We start from the raw sequence: 17,385 nt of genomic DNA on the forward strand, positions 1-17,385 counted from the left end.
GTCCCTGCTCCACCAGTTTCTTTCTTCTTTTCTTTGGGACCTCCGCCGGCAGCAGCGCATGAGGCCAGAGACCTTTTGTTGCCAGATGTTAGGGGGCTCCAGCCCCCTCTGTGTGAGGATGCCACACCTGGCAGAGCGGGTTCGTAGGCCCATTGTTGGAACACTGTGTGTGGCGGCATAGACCACGCTGACACAGGTCTCAGCTTCAACTGCTGAGCAGAAGCCCGCTTGGCGCCTTTATTGATGTAGGTCACATGCATGAGCATGTGACCCTGAGCACGTGATTCAGCACGACCCCTGTGGCTCATTGCCGACATTACAACAGGCTGCAGACAGCAGTGACACAGAGATGTGCAGGACGGCCAAAATGGCAACACCCTTCCTATAGCATATGTCTCAAGAGACTCACCCCTAGTGGAGTCCTCTGAAGGCTAGCCCTCACTACAGCTTACAGGTGCAAACCACAGCCTGGGATCCAGCCCAGGGGAGGAGCCTGAACACTACAAAAGGCCTTCAGCCCAGATTATTTGGTGTAGACCTGCAAAAGGACAGCTTTTAGAGAGAAATGTGGTGGATCATAGAAGAGGAGCAGGATGTGGTGCAGATAAGTGCAGTTGTGAGAATGTATATGGGAAGGAAGTTAAGGAGGTTGGATGTGAATTGCTGTAGAAGGAGGTGATAAATAGGAGAACATGTTGGAGAAGGAGGTAAATGTTGGTAGCAGTGAAAGGGTTTTGCAGGAGATGGAAGCAGCAGTGCTGGTTGAGCCGAGAAGGTGGAACAGCGCAAGGAGGTTGGCAGATGATCAGGAGGTAGAAGGCGATGTTGAGGAGGTGAATCTGCTAGAAGAGGTGATGGAAGTTGAAGATTAGGTAGTACCAAAAAACAGACAAAAAATCAGTTCCAATAAGGCAGGCTGAAAGACAGGTAAGAGGAGGTAGGTGTTGATATCAGAGGAGGGTGATAGTGGAAGTATGAACATGAGAGGGCTTAGCGAGGAAGCAGAGGTTCACCTTCAAACACCAAGGGAAAGGAAAAGAGGAGGGTTGTGAAAGGAGTAGAGACCTCAGCCCACAATTGTTTGGTTAGGATTGAAGCCCCAATCCGAATAAGCAAATCTCATTCTTGAAGGAGGTACACGTGCATGGCTGGGTGGCAGGGTGGATAGGATGGCTCCAATTGTTAGGGCTAGTACTGGCAGCCAACCCCCTATACTCTGCTAAACCAGAGACCACACTTCAACAGAACCAAGAGAAAGAAAACAGGCAAGACAAGGACCACAGACTTGTGACCTGAATGGGAGAATTGTCATCAAGGCACTAATGTTCTACCCTGGCACTAAGTTATTTCAAGACCTTTGTGAACTGCCTAGACTGTGGTAGGGAACAGACACAAAAAAGGGAATTTGGGACCTTCCTAGAATGCCCTTGCATAGATCTTTTTTGGTCTGGCCATGACCTTAAAGGTGACACTCCTGCATCCATCTTTTCAACACTACTTTTGTTCATGTTATTATGGTTGGCCCTGAGAGTAAATTTACCTTTTTTGATCACTGTATAAACAAAACCCTTGGAGAAAAAAAAAATCATCTAGGGCGTCAAGTGTGGTCTGTTGACCCCATCGGCCGTCCCAACACTTCTCACTCAGCATCAGTTTATTCGACTATATTCCACTGTTGGTTTTCTTTACCACTCTTTTGCTAGGCTCCATGTCTCTAGGTTGTTGTAATGCTTCTTATTCGTTCTTACCCATGTGCTTTGTTATTTGTACATTTTCAGTGTCGGGATGCCATTTTGGGGGGGTGCTTTCTATACCATCATAGGTTTGGGGTTTAGAGAGACCAATCACATTATTCAAAATTGTATAAAGTAACAGAAGAAGATAGATTCACACACTGTCAATTACGTCCATGAGAGGAGCAAGTGAAGCACAAGGGAAGAAAAAGGTAGAGGAGAATGGGTTAGCTGGGTTAAGTGCAAGAAGGCTTTAGGTAAAGGGTCATGTGTGATTATTACAGCAGGTTAGTAATCTCACCTGGGTTGGGGTTTCTCGGTAAGAGATATTAGAAAGAGGCTTGTGGCCTTAAGCTGTTATCCATTGTATTGTAGGAGATTTAGCAGGGTGACAAGAGACCATTTTAATCTATCTATTGTGTTTTTTATATAGCGCTGTATCGCCCATAGGCATCAGAACGCTCACAAAACACACAACATAAAACAGAAGCTCAGGTCACAGAGAGGAAAGGGGTACTATTAGGTTTTTCCATCGTCGAACAGATGTGCCTTAAGGAGTTTCTTAAAAATAACAAGAGACACGCTGTTTTTAACCAGAAGGGACGTAGAGTTCCAGATCCTAGGAGCCCAATGAACAAAGTTCGTGCTACCTACTCTTTCCAGGATTTTACATGGTTGTTGTAGATTATGTTTATCGTTGGAACAAAGATTTCTTTGAACAGGTACTTTAATGAGTTTTTTTGCTAGATAGCTAGGGGCGGTGCCTGCTAAACACTTAAAAATCATGACAGAGCATTTAAACTTAATCCACTGTTGAACTGGTAACCAGTGAAGTTTTCTTCTGGCTGCTGATGTTTTTTTCTCGACGATTCAATCCAAAAACAGCCCTAACCGCACCATTCTATATGGTCTGTAATTTGGTGGCATTGCCTTTGGAAGTGCCCATCAGGAGACTGTTGCAGTAATCCAGTTTTGCATTAATTATGGTTCCTGCGATCAGTGCCAGGTTTTGTTCAGTTAGGTAAGGTTGGATTTGCCATATAAGATTAGTGTAAAAAGCACATGTAGACTTTAGGTAAGAAACAGGCTTCTTGTATGAGAGATGCGAATCCATGAAAATACCCAAGGTCTTAACGTGCTTTGAGACTTCAATGAAACTGTTATTAATCTTAGGTTTCTTGTATTGTAGATCTAATTTTCCTATTTTTTGGGGTGTGCCAAGTATTAGGAGTTCAGTTTTTGCTTTGTTGAGCGCAAGAGAATTATTAGCCATCCATTTCTGGATGGCATTGAACATTTCATTGATTCTTAGCACATCTTTTTCATAGGAACCTGACAATTCAAGTACCAACTGGGTATCGTCAGCATAGTTCGTAAATTGGACACCCATCTTTTGAAGCAAGTCACACAGTAATTTTGAAAAAATGTTAAAGAGCAAAGGTGACAAACATGATCCCTGAGGAACACCACAGGTCAACAGCCTCTTTAAAGAGCTAAAATTATCCTTTACAATTGCAGCCATTCTTGGACCCAAAAACGATTTGAACCAGTTAGTTGCTGAGGAAGAGCATCTACCAGTTGTTCTCAGTCTATCGGCCAGGAGATCATGATCAATAAGATCAAATGCCAAGGAGAGATCAAGCAGCCTAAGCAGTGCAGAATTTACTTGTTCAATGCTGCTGGCATTGTTTGCCTGGAGATCCAAGAGAGCGGTTTCAGTTCCATGCTTAGCCCTAAATCTGGACTGCTTATTATCCAATAGATCATTTGTATCTAAACATTTTTGATACTGTAAGTAAGCAATCTTGTCGATGATCTTGAGCAAGAAAGGCACATTTGTTATAGGCCTAAAATTACCAGGAATTGAGGGATCAAAATTTTCCTTTTTAAAGTGGCGTAATCCATGCCTCTGTCAAATCTACTGGATCATAGGCCTCTTCAAATGACTGATTAACAAACTGCGCTACCCAAGGTGCTAGTGTATCCGCGTAGTCCTTAAATAGTTTAGCGGGGAAGATATCCCCTTGACAAGATGATGGCCTTAATTTGTGGATAACCTCCACAACCTTTGAAACAGAAACCCTTTCGAAAGAGAAGAAGTCTGGAAGGCTATCAGGCTGATCACTCTTAATCATGTGTGGAGTATAAACAGAATTCTTAGGATCCGAGAGCAATTTCTTTTGAGCTTCAATAGCCTGCTGATGTTTAAGTTTTTTCCGAAAAACCTTCATGGATTGCCTGACACCACTTGTCGCTCTCTTGGGCTAAGTTAATAGGCGGGGGATCTTTCAATTCTTTAAGAATTGAGAATATTTCTTTAGATTGGGATTTAGCTTGTTGGATTCTCTTATTAAAATGTTCTGCTTTGGCTTGAAAAAGAGTCGATTTATAGGCTTTAGCAGTTAACTTATAGGATGTTAGTGATGAAGCAGACTGATCTTCCCTCTAGAGACGCTCAGCTTTGCGCTTGGCTCTTCTGGCCTCTAGAATATCACTGGAGAACCATTTATTCAGATTGTTAGATTTTCTTTTTTTCTGGTTTGAGAGGAGCCAGTTCATCAAAGGCCTGATTAGTAGCCTTTTTGAATGACTGAGTAAAGGAGTCCAATGATACATGCTGATGTAGAGGTGGCAGAAGAGGATTAACCTTTTCCTTGAAGTCCTCACTAGTTACTGCCTTCCTATTGCGTCAAGTTCCCAAAGGATTAGTTTTCAGAGAGTGCTGTATCTGCTTATTAGCAGTATGACATATAAAGTTAACCAGATAGTGATCAGACCAAGCATATTCTAAAATAAAAGTAACTTATTTGCTGTTTTTTTGCCAGTATCCAATCGAATATATGGCCGGCATTGTGGGTGGGAGTTTTTACTACCTGCTGGAAGTTAATAGCCTCAAGTGATGCTTTAAGCTCCTTTGCCATGGTGTCCTGAGGGTTATCATCCCATAGATTCATATCCCCAAGAACAACAAGAGCTGATGTATCCTTCGAGATGTTACCAATACTGGCCAGTAGATGCTCAAAGTTAGGAGTGGGTCTAGGTGGCCGATACAGAGGTAAAAAAACATATAGAGGATATATGGTTAATGTTGAGTTTAACGTGTAGGGATTCACAATGTTCTCAATCTGGAATGCTAGAGATGTAGATATTTAAATCCTTTCTAAAGATTATAGCAACACCCCCTCCTCTTCCCATGGCTCGATCAACATGGAGCATTGTGTGGCTATCTGTTGTGGCCAATGATATTACTTGGGATGTAGTTTTGGTCATCCAGGTTTCAGTAAGAAACAGGATGTCCAGGTTTTTGTCTGAAATCAGGTCCGCTATTTCTATTGCATGTTTCACTACGGATTGAGTATTTAGTAGGCACCAGTTGATTTTGTCATGAGATTGAACTAAAGTATCTCTCTTGTGTATCTCCTCGGCATCTAACAAGTGTTGCATAGCCCTACCCTCTCACATTTAAAGGCCCTGAACAGGTTGATTGCTAGGATCTGAGATACTGTGTTCCATCTGTATGACAACATTATTACAGCGGGGGGCAGTAGCCAATAGAGTGGGGTGATTAGTGTCAAACTGCTCTCTGGGGAATGAGGATTGAGATTCCTCAGAGTTATCCTTCACAAGAGTTCTTGCTTTGATCAAAGAGGAGTCAGCAAGCGGAGATACAGGCCTTAGCTGTAACGCTCACCTGATTCTCGCAGAGGCGCCGGTCTTGACTGGGCGACTACCGTATCTTCAAAGGTGATGTGCAGCACCCGGTTGGCTCTTTGGGCTGGACCTCTGTGCCCTGTATGCCTGACGTGCAGAGTAAGATGTCTTAGGTAAGTGAATGCCGAGCTCTCCATCTGCCTCGGGGCAGGGTGCTGTAACCAGTTTCTTCACTGGATAGGTAGCGCAGGCCTCTTGACTCCAGAGGACTGCTGTCCGTCGTTTACTGCACGAACGGTAAGTTTCGAGTAACTCAAATGTCTTTAAAGTCTTTAATAATGATGTCTCTTGTTTTGCAGGGTTCCGGCGATGGCGGATGACGGGCTGAAGTGAGTTGAAGATGGAGCCCGTGTGATGAATAGAAGCGCCTGGAAGCACGTAAGTAAGCGCTTGTTGCCAGCTTCACGATGCGCTCTAACTGTCTTTTTATTTTGCAGGTACAAGTTCGGAGCGGCTGCAGGGTGCCGGGATACCCACTGGGTTAGATGTGGAAAGGAGTAATGGCACGTGAGTATTAAAGTTCCCCAATGTCTTTAAACGCACCTTGTTTTGTCTTTCAGATGCGGGATGCAGCGCCGACGGCCTCCGGAGCGTGCGAAGAGTTGGTAAGCTTTTGTCTTACAGATGCCGGAATGCAGTGTGAAGACCTCCGGAGCGCACGAAGAGTAGGTAAGCCTTTGCCTTTCAGATGCCGGAATGCTAACCTGTTCTTTCTTGTCTTTATAGGTGTTGCTGAAGACTGGATTCAGGATGGTAAGCCTTTTTCCTTAGGCCCAGGACCGGATGCAGAAGACACGATGAGCGTTCTGCTGCAGAGGGTGCAGAATAACGCAAAGCAAGATTCATCCACCGGGTGTGGTTTAAATAGCCTCCTGTAGTGCTTAAGTGTCTCCTTCCACAGCCACGCCTAAGTAAGAAAAGAGTTCCTGGTAAGAAAAGAGTTCCTGCCTTCCAGAAGAGTTCCAGTGTTCTGAATCTAGGGAGTGGCTCCAGCCCCACCCAACAGGAAAAGTAGTTCCAAACAGAAGAGGATCAGAGGCTCAACTGGCAGGCAAGTAAGCAGCATGGTCTGCTGCAGGTAAGTCCACCCAAGCATTATGAGCCCGGCGCTTCCAGCGCTGGGACTGGGCATATTTATGAGCCTGGTGCCACTGGCGCCAGGACTGGGTCCAAAAGGTCCCAATTGGGACTGGTTGGCACTCGGAACCTGGGTTATGGATCTGCTTCCAAGGGAGTTGGGAAAACCCTGACCTTTTGGAAGCAGAGATCATGACATTAGCTGTGGGAATGTGTAGCAGGAGGATGATGACATTCGTTCAACGTACGCCGTTTGTTACCTGAACTCTGTATATTAAAAGATGCAATATGCGCAAGCGTGTCTGCTCTGATGCATTCCATCTTGGCCCATGACTCTTCCTACAATTGTAGTTAAACATTTATTTCAGAAGATTGCAGTGTCCGGCTGTGTCAGTTGCCCCTTCACCATTTGTTGTAGGTGCCTGGTGGATAGTGGAGGTTGGTGGTTTGCAGAGTTGGTATTCAACTCTTCAAACCAGATGCTCGTTTCCTACTATGATCTGGTGGTTGTGATCTATTGCGATGTTGGCTATGGAATCTACAAATTTCTCTATGAGGTCAGTTTCATGTGGGTGGTCTGTTGATATGTAGGAAGGATACATTGGTTTGATGGTCCAGAGCTAGGTGGTGAAAGAAGCTCTGTGTGGGATGTTTAACAATGATGTTGTGTTTATGATTCTTGGATAATCTTTGTACACTATGGGTAGGCCATCACCTCGTTGTTTGCAGTTTGCCTGCCGGAGTTTGAAGTTGTTCGAGATGTATTTGCGTGCAGCTACCTTAGTCATACATTAGCAACGTTTCTGTGTGGAAATGCAGGTCTGTTACACCCCTTTTGCTGAGGAGCTTGTGTATTTCTGTGCTATGCTTTGACCTTAATCTTGGGTTGACCAGATTGCAGTGAATCTTTTTGTTCAACAGCGTTTGTCCTTTAAGTGGTTTCGAAATAGCAGAGTCAGCTGCTGAGTCTTCTGCAGTTGTTGACGTGGTGCAGCAGTCTGTCCTGGCTGTTGCTGGAGGAAGAGGTGGCGGCTTTAAAACCCTTTCCCTATGTGGAGCAGCGCAGAATCAGCTGCTGAGTCTTCTGAAGTTGTTGGCGTTGTTGGCATGGTGCAGCAGTCTATCCCTGTTGTTGCTGGAGGAAGAAAAGGCAGCTTAACAACCCTTTCCCTTTGCGCAGCGCCACAGAGTCAGCTGCTGAGTCTTCTGCAGTTGTTGACATTATCAGTGTGGTGCAGCAATCTGTCCTTGCTGTTGCTGGAGGAAGAGGAGGCAGCTTAAAAACCCTTTCCCTATGCGGAGCGCTGCAGAGTCAGCTGCTGAGTCTTCTGCAGTTGTTGGCAGTTTGTGGTAGGGGTGGCCGCAGCTCTCCTGGCTCATCGCCTATCCAATACCAGTGTTGGAATAGAAGAAAGGAAGTGAGCCCGAGCTAACAGGAGCAGGAACTCTGCTCCAACTGAGGGTCCAAGGCTCAGCCTCGACATATACCTCTACGCCACAGACAGTGGAGCCAATACTAGTACCAATACCAGACCCTGCTTTGAAGGTGAGCTCAGTCCCCATCCACACAATGACTTTAAACAAATCTTTGCCTCTTGTACTAGTTAAGCAGGGAGTTACTTCTTTGCTAGATGTGACTGATGATGAGATGTTGGATGTGGGTGTCTTGCTCCTGCTTCGGTCCTTCGCGCTTAGGGGGACCTCGAGCTCAGGGATCACGAACAAGACTTTACTGGCCACTCAGCTCATGGTTGAAGCAAGGCGAATGGCAGAGAAGGACAAATGCACAAAAGAACCTTTACTTGATCTTGCTGCAGTTCCGACTGCTAACAAAGTTGCAAGGGAGAAAGATTTTGCTGTCACTCACTCTGTACAGCCTCAAAAAAGCCTGAGAAGCACGTCGAGAGGGTTGACCGTGGAGAGCTAATGCCGCTAATGACCCTGCCTCTCCCCCTGTTCCTGTGCAATGTACTCCGACAGGGTTCGGATTGTCCACTGGAAGCATCCAATGAGGAAAAACCAGGAAGAAACGTTAATGTCAAGCTCTATGTTGGCACTAAGATTGTCACACGGTATTGCTCTAATTCAAGCCTCACTGAATAAAGTCCAATGGAAAATAAAAAACAGGCTTTATTGGACCCAAGTCCACTGGCAGGCCCTGAACCCCGTCCGAGTCAGATGAGAAAATCTAGTCTGACAACATCAACTCTTGCAATTGACTTTAGAGAACGATTGGGAGAAGAAGGGATGACCTAAGAGAGTCCTTGAGAGGCAACTCCATTAGCCATCATACCATCTCCAACAGACCCAGAAAGGGGGATGAACTCCCAAAGACTGACCCTCAGCAATTTCACCAACCTCAACATTAACTACATCTTCGACGAGCCCCAACGACTAGGTATTCTCTCAAGAACCTCAGGTATTGGGAGCTTGATCAGCTCAAACCAAGGCATGATTATGTTGGTGCCGACAATCTCATGGACTCCTTTCATGAAACTCTATGAATCAATCAATGAAGATTTTATAGACCAGGCCACCCTTGTAGCAATGGTGCATTCGAAGCTGATCTATCTGGAAGTCTTTACATCGACAGTTCAAATTAGACTCAATCATGAAGCAGATCAATCAAGCCAATGGCAAAACCGTCTCTGTGATATAGCCAGAGAAGAGCTTACAGATAAAACCGTAATGATGGAGGCAATTCTGGATTCACAGAAGTGGATCAAGGTCATGATCAACTCTGAAAAGAAAGAGGGACCAATAAGAAAAGATACCTGTGATCAGGGGCCTGAGAACGGGGAACCTGGACGCAAAATCAGAGCTCAGTCTGCAAATGAATCTAGGTCGAGACCTCAAAACGAAGGAGTAACAAATGCTGCTCAGGGTCCTGGAAAAATCCTGAACAATGTTGAGAAAAATAAAAACAGTATAATCCAGAAAAAACCTGGAGAGGCCCATCAAGAACCTGCCCTCGAAACCCGGGATGTGGAGATTATAAATTATATCTATACAGTTGCTGCCGAAAAGACAGCAACTAAGGGACCACACCAGGCAACAGATGGGGCAGTACAACCCACGGAAACAGGAGATATGAAGGGAAGTGCAAATTGGCCAGATTCAATTTTCATCATCTTCAGAAAAAAGGCAAATCCTACTTGCCCTGAAACACCAGTCCACAAAAAAAAATTAAAAACATGGTGTCAGGAAGAAAGCCAAAATCAAATACCTCTAGAACCTTTGTATGGAATTTGAAGACCCTCTCACCACTGGCGAGACCAATGAGCCAGCTACCTCAAGAAAGTCGAATACTGTTGACCCATCAATGCCCAGAAAAAATAGGGGCAAATAAGTCGGCAGAAGATGCCATGGCAACAGAAGGGAAGAAAGGATGTTAAGCCAGCAGAGAGAGGATAATGAAACGCTCTCCTTCTGGGAATTCTCAGTCTATTCAATTGAATCTACTAACGAAGAGCTGGAAAGGAATCAGGGGTCGTCCCAGGGAGGCCCCTATAGAAGCATAGAACAACATCCCCCAGCAAACAAGCCGGTCCAGCTCTGAGAATTCTCAATGTGATGTTTTAAAGCCTGGCCCAAAAAAGAATGGTGAAAAAACATGGAATTCCTATTAATAATAGGAACTCCCGTCCCCTGCACACCTCTTGATATTGGAAACAAGATCCAACCAAAATTTAAATAAATGTCATCATTTTCACTAGTTTTAGTTTTTGGAACAGCTAAATTCGTAAATCATTTTGTTTTGTAATTCTTAATTAGAAAGCAAATTTCAATAGACACAGGACTATACAAAAATTATTATTTTATCCACATGATATTTTAGTGCTTATTTTCAACAAACATCAGAGTTCCGTTCACTCATGGTTACATAAAATACAAAACATTCTTGATAAGGAGCTCTACGCGTTTCGAGAGTATGCCTCTTCTTCAGGAGCATTATTTGTTGAAATTTATATTTATTTAGAGGATTGCTGAATTATCATTATTAGGAAATACTGTGTTTAATGAAAAAGTTATTGGTCCTGAAGAAGAGAGGCATACTCTCGAAACGCGTGGAGCTCCTTATCAAGAATGTTTTGTATTTTATGTAGCCATGAGAGAACTGAACTCTGATGTTTGTTGAAAATAAGCACTAAAAATATCATGTGGATAAAATAATAATGTTTGTATAATACTGTGTCTATTGAAACTTGCTTTCTAATTAAGAATTACAAAACAAAATGATTTACGGATTTAGCTGTTCAAAAACATAAACTAGTGAAAATAATGACATTTATTTAAATTTTGGTTGGATCTTGTTTCCAATATCAAGAGGTGTGCAGGGGACGGGAGTTCCTATTATTAATAGGAATTCCATGTTTTTTCATATTACTGACCTTTGATACCGAGGTTGTTGGTTTTCTCCCCCGCACCCCTAAAGAGTATTTAACGACTGAACAAGCCATTGGCGCTTTGAATTTCTTTAACAGAGACTAACAACTTATTTATAATATAGGGTGTGCAATTTCTTTTTTGCATTTCCAAAAAAGAATGGTGGCAGACAAAAAAGTGCACCAAAAGGAGCCTTTGGCATTTCATTCAGTACCAACAAAGGCTATTATTGGCAGAAATCAGGCCAATAAAGCAAAGACTAAGAAACTGGAGGCAATAACCATATCTTTGGAAGGCTGTACTCCTGAGAATGATGGTTTCATACTCAACACAAGGAATGTAATTATTCCATTGCATCATATCCGAATTCTGCACTCAATAACTTCAGAGGATATCTCAGTGGATGAGTTTGTGAAGGAATCGAGAATGGATTGAGTACTTTTACATCTAAGATCAAACTTAATCCCCACCAAATTGTGGGAGGCAGCCTCTATGTTCTGGCCATTGGGGTTCGAACTAACACAGGAGCAAATTGGTCATGGGTCCACCTTGGAATCTTAGCCCAGGACAAGGAACATGCAATGTACTGAGCTAATAACAAATATCGAACAGCCCAATAAATTGTCTTTTCCCTCAGATTTCCAGAGTCAAAGAAACTCTTCTAAGCCTCAAGAGCTAAGTAGTCATTTTAAGAATGACAGCCCTTTGAAAAATCACCTTCTCTAGGCTTAAAAAAGACAATAGGATGGTAGAATATACCAAAAGCCACGTCTGAGACAATAAAATAAAAGGAGACGACTGGTCATGGATCCAGAAAGCCTTACACCCCCCAGATGAATAGCACAATGTTGCGGATAGGAAGTACCTGCTACAAATTGGCTCATGGACTACAAGGGGATTCGCCAGTTTCCTTAACAATGAGGAATTGGATTTGACAGTGTTTGACATTTTGTGTTTCCAAGAGACTTGGTTCAGAGAGGTGCCAGTCTGCAAAGGATATGCCCCATTCTTAAACCCCGGCGGGAAAGGGCCCAACATGCAGACCATTTTCGGGGTTTCTAACGCTAATAGAAATTGGTCAGGGAATGAAAATCCAAAAACACCATACTCCGAACCCATGGACCCTAATGTTGGCCTTGGTGATTCATGACACTGCAGACATGGACTCCATTCTGATTCTCCTTAACTTGTATTGGAATACGGCGAAAGTAGGGCTTGATTAATTTATGCATTGTGTTGGATCCGATAGTTCTGGCCCAGGTAGATTTGGCCAACCCCTTTGTTATACTTTGTGGAGCCCTTAGCATCAGGTGCATTGATTTAGAAAGGTCCCCCGGTAAACATCGCAGTGAGTCAGCCCCTACTAAAGGGGTAAGCGCCCAGATATGGATGCAAGAGATGGAAGCAAGGGAACTCCTTATGCTTAATAGTAATACTAGAGAGGACATTCCTGCAAAATTTACTTGAAAAGGTGGTCGGTCTAGGGCCACTCTAGACTATTTCTTGGTTTCAGTCAATGTTCAGCAGCGGGGGGAGGGGGAATCACTAGAGGAAGTGGAAACTGAAGCCAGCGATCATATGCTCCTGAACCTTAATTGGTTCGGTCCAATGAGGGAAAAGCGGGAAGGAAAGCACTTGGATGTTCAGGTCTCCCAAGGCAGATTTAGGCTGCATATGGAGCCTAGGGATGTGCTAGAGGTGGTGACAAACTTTAAGGCACAAGTAGAACAAAACAACAATTTTGAACTATGTACCCCTTCTTACAACATTCCAGCAAGTTGACAGGAGTGAGGGCAAACCTGACTTCTTCCAGAAACATAGGTATAATAAAAAACTAGTAGAAGAAAGAAATTCAGGGCACAGATGAAAACATTAAATAATGCTCCTCAGATCACCCATGCTCTGAATAAGAAAAATCACAGGCAGCAGTATAAAGACTGGCTGAAGAGCTTAAGAGCTGCAAGCATGCAAGAAGGGAAGGCATGCTCAATGTTTTTTGCAAAATAAAAACTCCAGGTTGACGTGGGAATGGATAAATAAGGTGGGCACCCCTCAGGAAGCATTACAAGCTTCGATAGTGGATGAGCAACAGTGGGTTGACCACTTTGGATCCCTCTTCGCTTCCCAAGGGAGAAAAGTAATACAACAACAAATAGCCAATCCCACACCTTGGTCCTGGGAGCTGGACAGACATGACATTTTGGACTTGCTCTGGAAATTAAGCACTTCAGGAGCCCCTGGTCCCGATGGCCTGTTAAATAGTATCTTAAAGCAGGCTCCAATAGAATGGGCCGAATTTGCTTATATGCTCTTTGGCCAAATCATGAAAGAAAAAAGAGCCCCTCTTTCTTGGAAAAGGCCCCAATTATACCAATCTTTAAAAAAGAAGTAAGAGCAGACCCAATAAACTATCCACCTATTGCCTTACTGGATACTCTGGGGAAAGTTTTTGCCTCAATTATATTGAAACATCTAACAAATTGGGCAACTGAGTTGGGCCATCAAGATCCTTGCCAGATGGGATTCATTAAGGGAATAGGCACCTTGCTTAATCTTTTCCTGTTGAATCTGCTCAAACTCCAGTCCACTAAAGAAAAACCAAAACTGTATGTAGCGCTTATAGATCTGGAACTGGCGTTTGAAAGGGTCAACAGGGAAAAATGATGGTCCATGCTGAGGGAATGGGACTGTCCACCGGACCTTATTGAAGCTGTAAGAGAACTCTATTCCAGGACAACTATGCAAGTCAGATTAAATATCCAGGGCCTATTGTCCAAAAATATCCAGACCAATCAGGGTCTAAAGCAAGGTTGATCACTGGACCTGATTCTATTCAACTTATATATATCAGACTTAGCATTAAGCCAAAATCTTTTAAGAGCGCCCCCCCTTCCCCTATGAGTAACGGGACCCAGTACATTGGATCATCTAGTCGTATGACCTGATCCTCATAGATAAAACCCCCATAGGCTTGCAGCGGAGGTTAGAGGCCCTTCAAACTTATATGAATGAGAACGATATGAGATTGAATGTTAAAAAATCTAAAATCATGGTCTTGAACACTACTAAGGGGAGTCTAAACCTTAAATTTAAATGGTTTGTGGGAAAAGAGCCTTTGGAAACCATCTTCTCAATTTTATATCTAGGGATCGTGTTTCAATCAGAGTTTGGTTGAAATGCCATGGGCTATGTTATTAAGATCAAAAGTCAGAAATCTAGTGGCACAAGGAATGTTCCTCCATCGGAGATTTGGGATATTTACAATGATTCCCCTGCTTACTTTTTACACCCAGAAAGTAAGTCCTATTCTTTCTTATGGTGCATAGGCGGGTCTGAATTTGCTGTGGCAAATATGGGAAATTTTAGAAGGTGCTTTATGGAAGAGGGTCTTGCGACTTCCAAAAAGTTTGCGGATGCCCTGCATTTAATTTGAATTAGGGCTGCAGTCCCTATATTCTATATCAGTATTGAAGTTGCTGACTTTAGGAAATCCCTCATGGCCCACACTGCTCCCCAATTGAGAATCCTGGGAGACAGATCGATAGCAGCAAGTGATGGTCCATTGAATTATTGGAAACAGAAGTGCTCTCTCTCTCTGGCTGGGTTAGACACCTCTGTGGAACTCTTGATATCCAAACCAAGAGAAAAGGAATCGGCTATCCTTGATGAAGGACTACTCAGGAGAATGTAGAATGCTAAAAATGATCCCTTACTAATAGATGAAGTTTCCAAGTCCATTATATAGAGGGTATTTTATGAGAGTATGCCTTAACCTGTATCCAACCAAAGAGATTCTGGTTGCACTGAGACAAATGGATAAACAGCCCAATACTTGTAGGTTTTTGGATGAAAGAAGGGGAAACACTGAAATACTTGGTAACATTGTGTGTAGGGCTTACAGCTCGTGGAACTTACTATCTGGGAGCGTTTATTGATAACACAAGTACTTTATCAGTGGATGATTGGTGGAGGTGGATTTTAATAGGTGAAAACCACTGTGTGGTTTTCGTAGTGGTGACACTTTTAAATGAATTGTTCAAAGAGGAATGTATGTGAGTTAAGGTGAGAGAGGATATTTGGGAAGCAGTATAGCTGGAGATGAAAGGGGAACATCTAATTTCCTTTTTTTCCCCTTGAGGATTTTAATAGGTTAGGATGCGAAATGCTGTGGATAGATGTAATTTGTTAAAGGTTTGCAATAAACTAATAAAAATAAAACAAATAGCAATTGGGCATTGGTTCCTTTTGGTACAGGGATTGACTTTGGTGTGGGGTCTTAGGGTGTGGACCGTTGTGCTTCTGGTTCTTCATTACGAGGCTCTATTACGTTGCGTGTAGCGTCAATTAACTTTTCGGGGGAGTTTATAACTTGGAGATAAAAAATTAAAGGGTCTTTCTCCACTGTGTGTTCATTTCATGGCGAGACACTGTTGTTCATTCATTTTCGTTCCATTCAGAGTTTAAGAGCAAGGTTTTTAGAAATGTTCAGAATTTCAGGTGGTCCTTTGTACTTCTTTGGGGAGGGAGTTCCAAAGTTTTTCGGCTAAGCAGGAGAATGCTGATCCACCAGGTTTCTTTCACATGTACGGTTTAGGTTGTAGGCAAATGTTTTTGCTGATCTCAGTGTTCTAGTTGACTCGTAATTGGCGATTTTCTTTTGTAAGAATTCTGCTCCTAGGCCATGAATTGCTCTGTATGTTATGCACATAGTTTTGAAGGGGATTTGTTTTTTGACTGGGAGCCAATGTAGCATCTTTAGCGCTGCAGTTATGTGGTCCCTTCTTGGCAGTTTTAGGTGAAGTCTGGCAGATGAGTTCTGAATATGTTGCATATTCTTTAGTAAGTAGTCCGTCATTCCTAGATTTAAGCTGTTGGCATAGTCTATCCTGGACATGAGGGAGATGATGGCCAGTGTTTTGTGTGTGAAGGAGAGGAATGGTAGAATCTTTTTGATTGTGTTAAGATGGAAGAGGCATTTCTTAATTATCAGGTTTACTTGCGGTTCTAATGTTAGCTCGCTGTCCGTTAGTTTCTAAGGTTTTTGACAACTTTGGATGGTTTTGGTGTAGTTCCTAGTTCTGTGGGCCATGGGATACACAAGTTGCATCCTTGGTTGTTTGATGCAATCATAATTCCAGTCTTGTCCGGGTTGAGTTGGAGGTCGTTAGGGTTCATCCATTGGTAGAGTTCTTTGTGACAGTCTATTAGCATTGTTTTCTCCTCTTGTTCATGGCCGAGTTTGTAGATTTGGGGATCATCTGCGTAGTTGTAGCAGGTAAAGCTGTGTTTTTTGATGAGGTTGATTAGTGGCATCATATAGACGTTGAAGAGGAGCAGGGATAACAATTGTGGTACTCTACAGGTGGTGTCCCACAGTGAGAATTTGAATGCATGTTTTTTCAGACAAGTAGTATTTAATCCAGAGCAGTGCCATGTCAGTGATCCCCATTTCTTCTAATCTCTTTATGAGGATTTTATGGTCGACTGTGTCAAATGCTGCGGAGAGGTTGAGTAGTATCAATGCAGAGTTCCTGTTGGAGTCGGAGTTGTTTTTTTTTTGGTCGTCCATATAGAGAGGTACTGTCTCCGTCCCTCTCGTGGGTCTGGGAACTTGTGCCGGGTCCAGAAGCTGGTTGTTTTCTACGTATTCCGATGTTTGTTCATAGACATAGGTCTCTAATAGTTTTGCTGGATAGGGAATGTTTGAGATCAGTCTGTAGTATGAGAGGTCTTCCACGTCGCTGAATGTGTCCTTGAGCAGTGGTTTGATATAGGCAGATTTGAATGCCTGCAGTACTTTGCTAATTGAGAGTGATATGTTTAAGAGGTTTAGGTAGCATTCCCATCGTTTTCCCTGTGTAAGGATTGATTTATAGATGTCTGGTGGGCAGGGGTCCGTTGGGCAGCCTGTTCTGTGTTGCGTGATAGGTGGAGGAGGGTGCACGGTCTGGTCTATTGCTCTATTTTGTATGATCCAGTGTATTTTGTAGATTTTGTTCTTAAAGTGATCTGCAAGATCATTGCATAGTTTTTGTGACAGCACCAGTGTGTTATTGCATCCAGGGGGATTTCTGATCTCGTTTATGTTGTTGAATAGTTCTTTTCGAGTGTTGGTTGCTTTTGTGACCCGGTCGTCATAGTAATTCTTTTTTGCTTTATGTGCCAATTGTGTCAAATGCTGCAGAAATTTCCAGTAGTATGAGGTCAGATTGAGTGCTGTTGTCTGCATTAATTTTAAGGCTGTCCCATACGGATAGGAGTGCCGATTCTGTTCCTCTCATTAGTCTGAAGCCCACTTGCGAGTGGTCGAGCATTCCGTTTGTTTCAACATTTTTATGTATGATTTTGAATAGATGGTTCGCCAGTATCTTCGCCGGATAGGTCAGGTAGGATATAGGTCTGTAGTTGCTGGGATCTTTCACGCTTTCTTTTTTATCAGTGATTTGACGTATGCCGATTTGAAGGAGTTTGGTACTAT

This window comes from Ambystoma mexicanum, chromosome 1p, assembly GCF_040938575.1.
Source record: "Ambystoma mexicanum isolate Mex_15411 chromosome 1p, UKY_AmexF1_1, whole genome shotgun sequence".
NCBI lineage: Eukaryota > Metazoa > Chordata > Amphibia > Caudata > Ambystomatidae > Ambystoma > Ambystoma mexicanum.